This window comes from Bos grunniens, chromosome 1, assembly GCF_055505025.1.
Source record: "Bos grunniens cultivar Pamir isolate PY7600 chromosome 1, Bosgru_T2T1.0, whole genome shotgun sequence".
Lineage (NCBI taxonomy): Eukaryota > Metazoa > Chordata > Mammalia > Artiodactyla > Bovidae > Bos > Bos grunniens.
In genome coordinates, this window is record NC_141165.1 from 19,202,046 (window position 1) to 19,218,401 (window position 16,356).

Genomic DNA, 16,356 nt, shown 5'->3' on the forward strand with positions numbered 1-16,356 from the left:
TCTTTGGCTTTATCTACTTTTCCTGAAAACTGAGGCCTCCTGGCACAATGGAGGTAATAAGTAACACCCAATCATTTAGAGAATCCTTGGGTGACCTTCAAAGTAAATGATGTCCCATTGTTACTTTGTAATGACCTGGGTAGACCAAATCTCAGAATGAATTCATGGAGCAGTTTCTTTACCACTTCCTCAGCCTTCTCAGTCTGGGTGGGAAAGTCTTCAACCCATCCTGTGAATGTATCTATCATAACTAGTAGATATTTATACCCTTGGGAAACTGGCATCTGGGTGAAGTCCATCTGCCAGTCCTCTCCTGAGTAGGTCCCACACTGTTGGACATGCTGGACCAGCTGGGGTCTTCGAGCTCCTTAAGAGTTGTTTAATTGGCAAATGGGACAGCAGGAGACCACTTGCCTTATATTCTTTTGGAGGCCTGTTCCTCTGAAGGTCCTTTCTAGTAATCTTTGGAGGGCCTTCTCCACTAAATGAATGGTGGCATGTAAGGAGTTAATCAACTTCCACTGGAGGTTCCCAGGCAGAAAAAGGAGTCCTTCCTTTTGGAACCACCCCATATGATCCTCTTGAAAGCCCTCATTCTTAGCTTTAAGAGTCTCACCTTCAGCATATGAAGGAGTTTTTGGCAAACTAGTCTGTAAACTAAGGTGGCAACCCCTATTAAGTCATTGTTCTGTAATGCTGTTCTCTTAGCTGCCTGATCAGCTGCTCGGTTCCCTCATGCCACTTCCATGCTCCCTTTTTGGTGTCCTTTACAATGGGAGACTGATACCTCAGCAGGCAGATGGACTGCCTCCAAGAGCCTAAGGATTTGATCACCATTTTTGATTGCGGACCCTCAGGTGGTCAAGTGTCCTCTTTCTTTCCAAATAGCAGCTAGTGCAAATAGCACCAGAAAGGCATATTTGGATTCAGTGCAAATGGCTACTCTTTTTCCTTTTCCCAGCTCTAAAGCTCAAGTCAGGCTTATGAGCTCAGGCAGTTGGGCTGAAGTACGTGGTGGCAAAGGTTTAGCCTCTATGGTCTCAAAATTGGAGACTACTGCATATCCAGCTTTCTTTTTCCATCTAAGACAAAGCTGCTTCCATCAGCGTACCAAATTCCCTCAGAACTGGTCAGAGGATCTTCTGACAACCCCTCTCGGGGTTTTGTCCAATGGTCCAAAGTTTCTTGGCAAGAGTGAAAGGGGAGCGAGCCCTCAGGGGTAGGTAGGAGGGTAGCTGGGTTAAGAACCTCACAGGGGGATATTGTCAGGCCTGGATTTTTCATCAGCACTGCTTAATATCTGAGGATCCCTTGATCAGACATCCATAAATGGCTTCTCTCATTCAAGAGTTGTTTCGTTTGGTGGCTGGTAAAAATAGTTAGTTTGCCCCCCAAAGAGAGTTTTAAAGCATCTTCTATCAGGACTGCAATAGCTGCAAGATTTCAAAGGCAGGGAAAAATCTCTTCCCAGTAAGGGAGTAGGACCCTCAGGGACCACCAGAAATTGGTGAGAAAATATTTGTCCATCCCAGCAACAAAGTGCTCAGGTGAATCTTTTTCTAATTATTTTTCCTGTAGCAACCAAACTGGTACAGGTTTGGGAGGAGAAGGCTCTGGAACAGGAGGTAAGGACAGAGTTGGTAGTCCCTGAAACAAGAAATTCTCAGACCTACCTGCTGCATCCAGTCGCACCCTTGGCTCCAGTCCCATGATGGCTATCCAGGCAGGCTGGCTGGAGTGGGCTACTTCAGTTCTGTTGAACCATCGTGAGGGAAGGCTTGGTGCTTGACCTTGAGGCTCTTGGGTCCTGAGGGAAGAGTGCCATCCAATGTCCCAATTGATGGCATTTGTAGCAAGCCTACAAATTTTTGGAGACTTACCATGGTTTGGACACTCCTTAGCCCAATGTCCCACCTGTCTAGATTAGGCATTTGCCTCATGCCTTGTCCTTCAAGGAAACTATAGGGCTTCTTTGGAGGGTGGCCAGCATCTGGGCATGCCTTGTCTCTTTGCTTTTCTCCTTTTCCTGGGCATTGGCTTCCCTCTGTTATTCTGTTATAAAAGGTATTGGTGGCTGTCTGGACCATCTCATCTTAAGAGGCAGCAGGGTCCTGCTGCTGTGGCTGTTGTAACTTTATCCTGAAGTCTGGTGTACATTGGGACAGGAATTTGTCCTTCAAAATCACCTGTCCCTTGTTAGAGTCTAAGTCCAGTTTAGTAAACTTTTGGAGGGCCTCTTTTAGACTTTCCAGAAAGGCAATGGGGTTCTCATTGGACTCCTGAGTCATTGCTGAGAAGTCAGTTCCACGACTAATAAGCTTCCTTCTATTTCCATGGGTGGACTTTCTTAGGGGTGAGTCTTTCTGAAGCTTATCCTTACCAGTACTGTTGCAACCTGAGAGCCGGATGTTCTCAGGTCAGGGTGCAGATCCCCAGGCAGGCTGAGGTGTGATCCCCAGGCAGGCTGAGGCATGACAGCCTCCTGGAGATTGAATCCCCCGGCAGGTCGAGGCTTGTCAACCTCCTGGGACCCCTGTACTGGTGGATCCCCAAGCAGGTTGAGGCATGACAACCTCCCGAGGACCTGATCCTAGGCAGGTAGAAGCAGGTTGAGTTCCTGGGACCCCGGGCTGGTGGATCCCTGAGAAGCCTGAGGTGTGACAACCTTCCAGGCACCAGATCCCTAGGCAGGTCAAGGCAGGTCGACCTCCTGGGACCCCAGGCTGGAGTTGGGCATCCCCAGGCTCTCCAGCGTGACTAGTGCTGGATAGGATTAAGGCACTGTAATCTTACCTCATTGCTGGCTTGTCCACCACAGATAAGAATAGATACCATGATGTAAAGCAGTGCAAGCCTGTGCCCTGAAACTGGGAACCTGGTTAAACAACCATAAGCCTTATCCTCTTATTGCTCTGAAGGAATGTAAGTCACTGATTTCTTCCCCTCATCCTCCATAAGAGCAGTTTAGGGTGTTTCCAGTGGTAAACATTTCATTGTCATAGACTCCCTCTAGGTAATAACAGAAGTAATGACAAAGAAGTGGGTTATCTGGTCCTGTTGGGGCATTACAAGTATTTTAATAAGGGGGTGGAGCGATGTTGCCTACAAGGGGTCAGGGTCCTAGTTGTAGACGTTAGTAAGTGACTTAAGGACAAATTGATAAGAGGCAACAGACCAGATGTTCCATAAAAGTGGAGTGGAGATTTGATCCAGGGGCATGTTTGTAACTTTAGGAGAAGGGTGGTAAGGGTTTGGACCCAAATGGCCTGCAGGGCTAATTCCCAAGGTGGCAAACACTATCCCCAGAAGCCCAATTGCCCTTGAAAAATGCCACCAACAGATGGACTTCTAGCAGGCATTGTGTGCCTGTCACCTGCTGTAGCAGGTTCTCTGAGAGATGCTGTTGTTGCACATGTTGTAGGAAACATGGAAGATGAAGGCCTGAATATCTAGAGGGATTGGATATTATACAGTATTTCCCTCCCAAGGGCCAGATATGATCTGGTTGTCTCTCCAAAAGATTGTAGAGGCAACACTGTGGGCCCCTACGGGGCTCAGGAAAAGAGCATGAAACAGGAACAAAGGGGGCAGGGCACAACTTTTGAAAGAATGAGATAGCCCAAGGGCATAACATAAACTGATTAAAATCAAATGGGTCCAAAATGACAGACAAGTCAAATTCAACTAAACCTTGCTTCTCAATCTGCAAGCTAAATGACACACCCAGAAGCACCATGATAGTTCCAAGGCACTGTCAAAAGACCAAGGAGTGGGTGGTTCCCCGACTGTTGGACCGATCCCCCCACCCATTAGCATATGAAATCACCCAGCTCAGGGAAACACCACATTTCATGGCCGCGGATACAACCTCTGTGCTGGCATATACTCTGTGGACTGTGTTTCTCTCTGAATCCAAACAAATCTACCTCTTACCTATCGCTGTGTCTCTCACTGAATTTTTTGCAATGAGACATCAAAAACCTGAACTCATTACGTCCTGAAGCCAGGCACTCTGGGTGTAGGCCGGGCTTAAGTCCCAATTGAATACGACTAAGTGACTAAGCATAGCAGAGTCCCTGCCATGTGGGTTTGAGTCCCAATCTTAGGTAAACAATTTCAAACACAACTTTCAGAAATGGGAAGATTATGAGTTGCCCAATACTCTGTAAGCAGTGAAATAGATGGAGAGAGGAGCTGAAGGACAAGAGGAAAAAGCAGTGGGAAAAGCATGTTGAGGAATCCCCTTCATAACTTGTTGGAAAATCTGCTTAATGCCTGACCTGTGCCCACAATTTTCATTGGCCTAATCCTTGGCACAAAAGAGGTTAAGGACAGAAGAACCCTCACCTACTTGGGCAACAGCTATTAGGTCATACCAGATAGTGGAGCCTTCAGGACACACTGGGGAGAAGCCCCTGCCAGAGTCCTTCAATTGCACCCACTGCTGCTCACCTGTTCACAGGGGGTTCAAGGAAACAAGAAACAAGAGGTTGTAAAGGAATTAAGATTTAGTTACCCATATGTCCTTCCAGCCATAGGAGCAAGGACCTCCTACCTTAATGGAGGTCTTCTGAAATCTGAGACTGAGCCTGCATGAGCCCTCTGCTGAGTTTTGTTTTTACTGTCCCTGTTTGCAGCATGCTGGGCTTCCTGTCACTTCCAATGCACTGCATTTTCTTTGCATTCAGCTTCCACTGCATCAGCTTTCACCGAGTTGGGCTTCTTCTATGTTTGGCCTCCGCCTTACAGGAGCCAAGCCAAGGTTGTTTCAGCCAGGTGAAATCTGAGAAATGGCACCAGATATGTCGGGGGAGTGTCTAATTTTCTCGGTTCTGTCTCACCGCAATAAAAACTTGAAATGGTGGACCAGTGTTATAGCTCTGTTACAGCTCAGTTTTATTTGGCAAGCAAAGGAAAATACATCCTTGAGGTGTGAGGGTGGGCCAATCCAAAAAGAGGGAGGTGGGAGGGGGGTTCAGGATGGGGAACATGTGTACACCCGTGGCAGATGCATGTTGATGTATGGCAAAACCAATAAAATACTGTAAAGTAAAAAAAAAAAAAAAATTATAATAATAATAAAAAAGAAGAGAGGGGCTCAGTTTTGGCTCCTCTTTTTATATGTTTTTTTCCTCCTCTCCCTGCCGTATGTAAATTGGGCCAGGAGCATGGCTATTTTTTTCACCTGAGGTTCTCAGTCTGGTCCTTAGACCTTCCTTTGTTCCACTTTTTGTGTGCTTCTCCCTTCTTTGTCTTTTATCCACCGCCATTTTGGACTCCTTTTTTTCTATTCTAACTACCTAACAAAAGAAACTTAAACTGAACATGATGTTAATTTTTGGACTGTGGCTATATTTGATGATATTTTTAATCACTTCCAATTCATTTGATTTGTATTCAACTCTAAATGAATTAGTTTAGATTATGAAATTATTTTCTCAGCCTAATTCAGTCCCTGTGGGTGTACATATTTTTCATATCCTGCACTCCAGTCCACCTGAGTTTGACTTTGGTAGTTTTCTGAAATGCAGGGATTGTGGTCTCAGTGGGGCCCAGTTGCCAAAGATTTACCTGTGGATTGTTAATGTATGCAGAAGGTCCTCTTTAGCATTTAAGTCACTTAGAAAAATCATTCAGTATGCAAGAGGGAAGAAAAGATCTTTCTTTTGAAGTATGCCATGCCTTTTAATCATCTGTGAAAGAAAGCCCTTTCTTAGAAATCTCATCTGGCCATCAGGATGGGGTGATAATGGGGGAAGTCCTGTCTGTTCATATTAGAGGGAACTCAGCCAACCTTCAGCTCTGCTTTCAATTTTACAAAGTGAAAGCTAATGAATACATGTGCATATGTGTACATAGATGTATAAAAGAAAAAAGCACTCCATATACTATAAGAAAACAATGTATGCTTGGATCTGTTTTATTTTTCTTTTAGAAAATTTTGAGCAAGACTGGAGAAATTTTTCATGCCGTCTGAACTTGAAGCTGTGTTTACAGTCTGGGGAAATGTTTTTCATTCCATCAACACGACTGCAACTTTAGGACTCTTTTGTGTTCTCAGGAGTCACAGAAACAGGCAGGAAAGAAATGGCAGACTGGTATTCCTTTGTGAATCCACTCTAAGCTTTTAAAATTAGAAATCACTATGCTGCTGCTGCTGCCACTAAGTCGCTTCAGTCGTGTCCGACTCTGTGTGACCCCATAGATGGCAGCCCACCAGGCTCCCCCGTCCCTGGGATTCTCTAGGCAAGAACACTGGAGTGGGTATCTATAAGTTTCACCAAATTGGAACCATGTTTGAAACCTCAGTGTTCCTGGGTAAACTTCAGAATTATATAATCTGCCCTCAAGACCCCAAAAGGTCAAGGTCCCAAGCGGTTACAAATCCTAATATTTATTCCTGATGTTCTGCTTACATGTAGGGCTTCCGAGGTGGTACTAGTGGTAAAGAATCTGCCTGCCAATGCAGGAAACTCAAGAAATGTGGGTTCAATCTCTGCATTGGGAGGAGACCCAGGAGTAGGAAATGGCAACCCACTTCAGTATTCTTGCCTGGAAAATTTCAGGCACAAAAGAGACCGGCAAACTACAGTCCATGGGGCCAAAGAAAATCGGACAAGACTAAGCGACTAAGCAGTAGTTTACTTGTAAGTAGCAGAAGCATATCACAATATGAAGAAGGCTTAGATGCATTTTGACTATGAAGAAGAAAGAAGAATGGGACTGTGGGAATGAATGTGTGCTATTATTGGCAAATGTGAAATTCTTGTAAATATTTTATATTGTTTCTTTTTCTCCTCAGGTTATTAGATGAATGACATATCATGTAATCCACGAGTTCTTAGAGCAAACAGTGCATTCCCTTTTAAAATGTATCTCCATCATATTAAAAATGTTCTTTGTTCAGTTCAAACATTTAGGAAAGCTTTGCTGAGTGCTGTTCTCTTCTTGGTTATATTTTGGAAAATTAAGCATGGAGACTGTGTCCATGGTAGTGATGGTGGTGGTTATTGCACCAATCTCTGATTTGTGCTTGGCAGCTGCATTTCTCAAACGACTGTGGGAGGTCTGTCACTGACCAGAAGAGCACTTCCTCTTACTGGTTTAGCCTTGCACACTCTGATACTGTATCTGTGCTGACATTAGGTCCCAAGGGCTCACTCTCTGGGAGAAACTCAGGTCCTAGCTGGAGAGAGTTCTGACAGAGGTATGCCCAGATGAAAAGGGAACTGGTAGGAAGAATACTTAGCCACGACTTGGTTTGGGAGGGGTTCTGAGAGGAGTTGTCACCTGAGCTGAGAACTCAGATAAGCAGAAGCCAACTGAGTGAAAAGAAGGGTGCGGAAGCGTCAACAAATGGAGTGTGAAGAGGTGGTTAGGTAGCAGTGAGATGACTGAGGTAGGTGGGGAAAGTGGGCAAAGATCAGATGGAAATGTCAGGTACATGCTATGTTTAAGGTCACTTTAAAGTGAGCTATTTTATTCTGAAGTTGGTGGGGAGCCACTGGAGGTTTTAAGCAGGGTGGTGAGAAGCTTAGATTACAATCATCACTCTGGAAGGGTACGAAGGACAGATCTGAGGGAGACAATGTAAATGAGGAAAAGCAGTTAGGAGGCTCTTTTATATTCCAGACAAGAGATGATAAAGACTTAAACTAAGTCAGGGCAGTGACTATGAAAAGAAGGATAAAAATGATGCTGACAATTATAATAGCAAGTGTTACAATGTGTTATGTACTTGCCATAGGCCAGGTGTCATGGGTGTTGTGCTGTGCAACCCAGATCTCCCCTTCAGGGTTGAAGGACTTGACTCCAAACCACCCCTCATCTTGAGGCAGCTCACATCACTGGCTGGTCTATAAGGGAATATAAAGACCTGGCTGTCTTGCCCCAACTCAAGGTAACTTGGAAAGACTATTGCAGCTTCAAATAAACCTGTTGCAACCCAACATTTCCTCTGCCCAGGATCACTTCCTTCTCTCTCCTTCCACAGGTCTTACTTCCAAGAATTTTCTCTTAAGAGCTCTTAATAACCTACCAGAATGAAGTAGGGCAAAGTTTAATAGACTTCTGCCAAGAGAATGCACTGGTCATAGCAAACACCCTCTTCCAACAACACAAGAGAAGACTCTACACATGGACATCACCAGATGGTCGACTCTGAAATCAGATTCATTATATTCAGTTCAGTTCAGTTTAGTCACTCAGTCGTGTCCAACTCTTTGCGACCCCATGAATCGCAGCACACCAGACCTCCCTGTCCATCACCAACTCCCGGAGTTTACACAAACTCATGTCCATTGGTCACTGATGCCATCCAACCATCTCATCCTTTGTCGTTCCCTTCTCCTCCTGCCCCCAATCCCTCCCAGCATCAATGAGTCAGGTTTTCACTTGAGGAGGCCAAAGTATTGGAGTTTCAGCTTCAGCATTAGTCCTACCAATGAACACCCAGGACTGATCTCCTTTAGGATGGACTGGTTGGATCTCCTTGCAGTGCAAGGGACTCTCAAGAGTCTTATCCAACACCACAGTTCAAAAGCTTCAATTCTTCAGTGCTCAGCTTTCTTTCTAGTCCAAGGAAAACCATAGCCTTGACTAGACAGACCTTTGTTGGCAAAGTAATGTCTCTGCTTTTTAATATGCTGTCTAGGTTGGTCATAACTTTCATTCCAAGGAGTACGGATCTTTTAATTTCATGGCTGCAATCACCATCTGCAGTGATTTGGGAGTCCCCCAAAATGAAGTCTTATTCACAACCAAAGATGGAGAAGCAGTATACAGTGAGCAAAAACAAGACTGGAGCTGACTGTGGCTCAGATCATGAACTCCTTATTACCAAATTCAGACTGAAATTGAAGAAAGTGGAGAAAACCACTAGACCATTCAGGTATGACCTAAATAAAATCCCTTATGATTATACAGTGGAACTGAGAAATAGATTTAAGGGACTAGATCTGATAGATGGAGTGCCTGATGAACTATGGATGGAGGTTCCTGACATTGTACAGGAGACAGAAATCAAGACCATCCCCAAGAAAAAGAAAGGCAAAAAAAGCAAAATGGCTGTCTGGGGAGGCCTTACAAATAGCCGTGAAAAGAAGGGAAGTGAAAAGCAAAGGAGAAAAGGAAAAATATACCCATTTGAATGCAGAGTACCAAAGAATAGCAAGGAGAGATAAGAAAGCCTTCCTCAGCGATCAATGCAAAGAAATAGAGGAAAACAACAGAATGGGAAAGACTAGAGATCTCTTCAAGAAAATTAGAGATACCAAGGAAATATTTCATGCAAAGAAGGGCTCAAAAAAGGATAAAAATGGTAGGGACCTAACAGAAGTAGAAGATATTAAGAGTTGGCAAGAATACACAGAACTGTACAAAAATGATCTTCACTACCCAGATAATCATGATGGTGTAATCACTCACCTAGAGCCAGATATCCTGGAGTGTGAAGTCAAATGAGCCTTAGGAAGCATCACTAAGAACAAAGCTAGTGGAGGTGATGGAATGCCAGTTGAGCTATTTCAAATCCTGAAAGATGATGCTGTGAAAGTGCTACACTCAGTATGCCAGCCAATTTGGAAAATTCAGCAGTGGCCACAGGACTGGAAAAGGTCAGTTTTCGTTCCAATCCCAAAGAAAGGCAATGCCAAAGAATGCTCAAACTACCGCACAATTGCACTCATCTCACATGATAGCAAAGTAATGCTCAAAATTCTCCAAGCCAGGCTTCAGCAATATGTGATCCATGAACTTCCAGATATTCAAGCTGGCTTTAGAAAAGGCAGATGAACCAGAGATCAAATTGCCAACACCCCCTGGATCATCAAAAAAGCAAGAGAGTTCCAGAAAAACATCTATTTCTGCTTTATTGACTATGACAAAGCCTTTGACTGTGTGGGTCACAATAAACTGTGGAAAATTCTGAAAGAGGTGGGAATGCCAGACCACCTGACCGGCCTCTTGAGAAACCTGTATGTAGGTCAGGAAGCAGCAGTTAGAACTGGACATGGAACAACAGACTGGTTCCAAAGAGGAAAAGGAGTATGTCAAGGCTGTATATTGTCACCATGCTTATTTAACTTATATGCAGAGTACATCATGAGAAACGCTGGGCTGGATGAAAAACAAGTTGGAATCAAGATTGCTGGGAGAAATATCAATAACCTCAGATATGCAGATGACACCACCCTATGGCAGAAAGGGAAGAAGAACTAAAGAGCCTCTTGATGAAAGTGAAAGAGGAGAGTGAAAAAGTTGGCTTAAAGCTCAACATTCAGAAAACGAAGATCATGGCATCTGGTCCCATCACTTCATGGGAAATAGATGGGGAAACAGTGGAAACAGTGGCTGATTTCATTTTTCTGGTCTCCAAAATCACTGCAGATGGTGATTGCAGCCATGAAATTAAAAGACACTTACTCCTTGGAAGGAAAGTTATGACCAACCTAGATAGCATATTGAAAAGCAGAGACATTAAATTTGCCAACAAAGGTCCATCTAGTCAACACTATGGTTTTTCCAGTGGTCATGTATGGATGTGAGAGTTGGACTAGAAAGAAAGCTGAGTGCTGAATAATTGATGCTTTTGAACTATGGTGTTGGAGAAGACTCTTGAGAGTCCCTTGCACTGCAAGGAGATCCAACCAGTCCATCCTAAAAGAGATAAGTCCTGGGTGTTCATTGGTAGGACTGATGTTGAAGATGAAACTCCAATACTTTGGCCTCCTCAAGCAAAGAGCTGACTCACTGATGCTGGGAGGGATTGGGGGCAGGAGGATAAGGGAACAACAAAGGATGAGATGGTTGGATGGCATCACTGACTCGATGGACATGGGTTTGTGTGGACCCTGGGAGTTGGTGATGGACAGGGAGGCCTGGTGTGCTGCAGTTCATGGGGTTGCAAAGAATCAGACATGACTGAGCGACTGAACTGAACGGAACTGATGCAAAGGGCCAACTCATTGGAAATGGCCCTGATGCTGGGAAAGATTGAAGGCAGGAGGAGAAAAAAGACAACAGAGGATGAGATGGTTGGATAGCATCACTGACTCAATGGATATGAGTTTAAACAAGTTTAGGGAGATGGTAAAGGAGAGGGAAGCCTGGTGTGCTGCAGTCCATGGGATCGCAAAGAGTTGGACACTACTGAGCATTAACTACAATCCTGTAGCAAAGATTGGATTTGGATCCAGGTTGTTCTGAATGGAGAACACTAGGTATTTCCACTGGACCATGCTCAGTAGGAGAGTACAGAGTCCAAAGGCATTTAGAAAGTTGTTTAATTACTAAGTCGTGTCATTCTCTTCATAACCCCTTGGATTGCAGGATGCCAGGCTCTCTGTCCTCCACTATCTCACAGAATTTGCTTAAATTCATGTCTATTGAGTTGGTGATGTTGTCTAACCATCTCATCCTTTGCCACCCCCTTTTCCTTTTGGTTTCAATCTTTCTCAGTGTCAGGTCTTTTCCAATGAGTTGGTTTTTTGCATTGCAAAGTGTTAGAGCTTCAGTTTCAGCATCAGTCCTTCCAATGAATATGTGGGGTTTATTTCCTATAGGATTAACTTGTTTGATCTCCTTGCAGTCCAAGAGACCTCAAGAATCTTCTCCAGCACCATAATTCGAAAGCATCAATTCTTTGGCACTCAGCCTTTATATAGTCCAACTCTCACATTCATACCCAACCACTGGAAAAGCCGTAGCTTTGACTATCCTGACCTATGTCAGCAATGTGATGTCACTGCTCTTTAATACGTTCTTTAGGTTTGTTACAAATTTTCTTCCAAGGAGCAAGCATTTTTGTATTTCATGGCTGCTGTTACTGTCCACAGTGATGTTGGAGTCGAGAAAAGAAAATCTGTCACTGCTTCCACTTTCCCCCCATTCTATTTGCTGTAAAGTGATCGGACCAAATGCCATGATCTTTTTTTGTTTGTTTGTTTAATGTTAAGTTTCGAGAGAGCTCTTTCACTCTCCTCTATAACCCTCATCAAGAGGCTCTTTAGTTTCTCTTCACTTTCTACCTTTAGAGTGGTATTATATGCATATCTGAGGTTGTTGATATTTCTCCTTGCAATCTTAATTCCAGCTTGTGATTCATTCAGCCTGGCATTTCGCATGATGTACTCTGAATATACCCAAACAAGGCTAGTGGAGGTGATGGAATTTCAGCTGAGCTATTTCAAATCCTAAAATATGATGCCATTTAAGTGCCACACTCAATATGCCAGCAACTTTGGCCACAGGAATGGAAAAGGTCATTCTAATCCCAAAGGAGGGCAAAGCCAGAGAAAGTTCAACTACCACACAATTGCACTCATTTCACATGTTAGCAAAGCAATGCTCAAAATCCTTCAAGCTAGGCTTCAACAGTATGTGAACTGAGAGTTTTCAGATGTACAAGCTGGATTTAGAAAAGGTAGAGGAACCAGAAATCAAATTACCAACATCCATTGGATCATAGAAAAAGCAAGAAAAAGTTCTACTTCTGCTTCATTGATTCAGTTCAGTTAGGTTACTCAGTTGTGTCCAACTATTTGCAACTCCATGGACAGCTGCACACCAGGCTTCCCTGTCCATCACCAACTAATGGAGCTTTCACAAACTCATGTCCATTGAGTTGATGATGCCATCCAACCACCTCATCCTCCGTTGTCCCCTTCTCCTCTTGCCCTCAATCTTTCCCAGCATCAGTGTCTTTTCCAATGAGTCAGCTCTTCGCATCAGGTGGCCAAAGTATTGGTGTTTCAGCTTTACTATCAGTCCTACCAATGAACACCCAGGACTTATCTCCTTTAGGATGGACTGGTTGGATCTCCTTGCAGTACAAGGGACTCTCAAGAGTCTTCTCCAACACCATAGTTCAAAAGCATCAATTATTCAGCACTCAGCTTTCTTTCTAGTCCAACTCTCACATCCATACATGACCACTGGAAAAACCATAGTGTTAACTAGATGGACCTTTGTTGGCAAATTTAATGTCTCTGCTTTTTAATATGCTGTCTAGGTTGGTCATAACTTTCCTTCCAAGGAGCAAGGGTCTTTCAATTTCATGGCTGCAATCACCATCTGCAGTGACTTTGGAGACCAGAAAAATGAAATCAGCCACTGTTTCCACTGTTTCCCCATCTATTTCCCATGAAGTGATGGGACCAGATGCCATGATCTTCGTTTTCTGAATGTTGAGCTTTAAGCCAACTTTTTCACTCTCCTCTTTCACTTTCATCAAGAGGCTCTTTAGTTCTTCTTCCCTTTCTGCCATAAGGGTGGTGTCATCTGCATATCTGAGGTTATTGATATTTCTCCCAGCAATCTTGATTCCAACTTGTTTTTCATCCAGCCCAGCGTTTCTCATAATGTACTCTGCGTGTAAGTTAAATAAGCAGGGTGAACCTTAAAGTACTCCTTTCCCAATTTGGAACCAGTCTGTTGTTCCATGTCCAGTTCTAACTGTTGCTTCCTGACCTGCATACAGGTTTCTCAAGAGGCATATCTTTCCTTTTCTCCTTTGCCTTTAGGTTCTCTTCTTTTCTCATCTATTTGTAAGGTCTCCTCAGACAACTCTTTTGCCTTTTTGCATTTCTTTTTCTTGGGTATAGTGTTGATCACTACCTGTTGTACAACGTCATGGACTTCCGTCCATATTTCTTAAGGCACTCTGTCTCTCCGATCTAATCCCTTTAATCTATTTGTCACTTCCACAGTATAATCGTAAGGGATTTGATATAGGTCATACCTGAATGGTCTAGTGGTTTCCCCTACGTTCTTCAATTTAAGTCTGAATTTGGCAAAAGACGTTCATGATCTGAACCACAGTCAGTAAAGCATTTGACTGTGGATCACAACAAACTGTGGAAAATCCTTAAAAAAATGGGAATACTAGACCACCTTACCTGCCTCTTGAGAAACCTGTATGCATGTCAAGAGTCAATGGTTAGTATCAGACATGGAACAAAGGACTGATTCAAAATTGGGAAAGGAGTACGTCAGGATTTATACTGTTATGCTGCTTATTCAACTTATATACAGAGTACATCATGCCAGGCTAGATGAAAGTCAAGCTTCATCATAAAGGAAATTAACCCTCAGTGTTCATTGGAAGGACTGATGGTGAAGTTCCAATATTTTGGCCACATCATGTGAAGATCTGAGTCATTGGAAAAGACCCTGATGCTGGGAAAGATTGAAGGCAGGAGGAGAAAGGGGATGACAGCAGGTGGGATGGTTGGATGGCATCACTGATTCAGTGGACATGAGTTTGATCAAACTCTGGGAGAGAGTGAAGGACAGGGAGTCCTGGTGTGCTGCAGTCCATGGAGTCACAAAGAGTCAGACATGACTAAGCAACTGAACAAGAATAAGACACTCTGAATATTTGTGAAATAAGCACGGTGGCAATATACAGCCTTGTCGTACTCCTTTCCTAATTTTGAAACAGTTACCTGTTTCATGTCGGTTCTAACTGATGCTTCTTGACCTGCATATAGGTTTCTCAGGAGACAAGTATGGTGATCTGGTATTCTCATCTCTTTAGGAATATTCCAGTTTGTTTTGATCCACACAAAGGGTTTATTGTAGTCAATGAGGCAGATGTAGGTGTTTTTCTGGAATTTCTTTGTTTTCTCTATGATCCAATGAACATTGACAGTCTGGTCTCTGGTTCCTCTCCCTCTTCGACACCCAGCTTGTACATCTGGAAGTTCCCTGGTTCACATATTGATGAAGCCTAGCTTGAAGGATTTTGAGCATAACCTTGCTAGCGTGTTGTATGGTAGTTTGAACATTCTTTAGTATTACCCTTCTTTGGGACTGGGATGAAAACTGGCCTTTTCCAGTCCTGTGGGCACTGTTGAGTTTTCCAAATTTGCTGGCATATTGAGCGCAGCACTTTAACGGCATGATCTTTTAGGTCTTTAAGTAGCTCAGCTGGAATCCCATCATCTCCACTAGCTTTTTTCCTAGTAGTGCTTCCTAAGTCTTACTTGACATCACATTCCAAGATGTCTGGCTCTAGGTAAGTGACCACACCATCATGGTTATCCAAGCCATTAAGACCTGTTTTGTATAATTCTGTGTATTCTTGCCACCTCTTATTAACTTCTTTTGCTTCTGTTAGGTCTTTACTATATCTGTCCTTTATTGTGCCCATCTTTGTATGAAAAGTAGAATTTTTTTTCAGAACTGATTTGAAGGTCTGTCTCATGCTGGGGACAGGGAGGAAGAGGATCATGGGAATGGTTGGTCAGCCTCATGTTTCCTCTCACACGTGTCCCCAACTCTCTCCTTCCACTACTCTTCTCCTTTTAATATTTAAGAGCATCTTCGTGAGAAAGTCCTTAAATCTTGTGTGTCTTAATGTTAGTCATGTACATTATGCCTGCTGCTACTGCTGCTAAGTCGCTTCAGTCATGTCCGACTCTGTGCTACCCCATAGACCGCAGCCTGCCAGGCTCCCCTGTCCCTGGGATTCTTCAGGCAAGAACACTGGAGTGGGTTGCCATTTTCTGCTCCAATGCATGAAAGTGAAAAGTGAAAGTGAAGTCGCTCAGTCGTGTCCAACTCTTCGCGACCCCATGGACTGCAGCCTACCAGGCTCCTCCGTTCATGGGATTTTCCAGGCAAGAGTACTGGAGTTGGGTGCCATCGCCTTCTCTGACTGTGTGTCTAGCAGGATCCAAAGCCCTAGAATCAGTAGTTCTGGGTTGGGAGCTCCTCTGGACACAGAGACCATGTATTTCCTCTGCTTCCTTTACTTGTAACTATTCCCTTCTGCATGCCCATCCCCGCCCCCAAACTTAGAACAGATTGGTATTTAACAAATGATGGAAAGCCTGAAGCAAGATGTTTAAACAGACTCAGAGGAAGCTCTCCTGGGCAGCAATGTGGAATCAATGTATATTTTTACCATCACTCCTTGTCTTTGTCTGGATTCTCTTTCTTTTTCCTGGGAGCCTTTTCAGTTCTTGAACACCTGATGTTTCCTTATAGAATCATCTGGCAGTATCCTGCATTCCCTCTGGGATAGGCAGAATGGCCCCCCAGAGATGCCCAGGCCTTATTCTTTAGAAGCTTTAAACATGTTATATCCATGACATCAGGGACTTTGCAGATGTTATTAAGGTTATAGATTTTCAGATAGTGAATCCTGGATTATCTGGTGGTTCAATGTGATCACATGAACCTTGAAGGCAGAGAACTTTCTTTTGCTGGAGTCAGAGGGATGCTGCAGAAGAAGTGAGGGAGTGTCAATGTTTTAGAGGAGTTTGACACACCAATGCAATGCTGGAGGGGCCACGTGGGAACAGATAAGCATCAGAGGCCTCTAGGAGTAAAGACCACTCACCCCCCACCCCA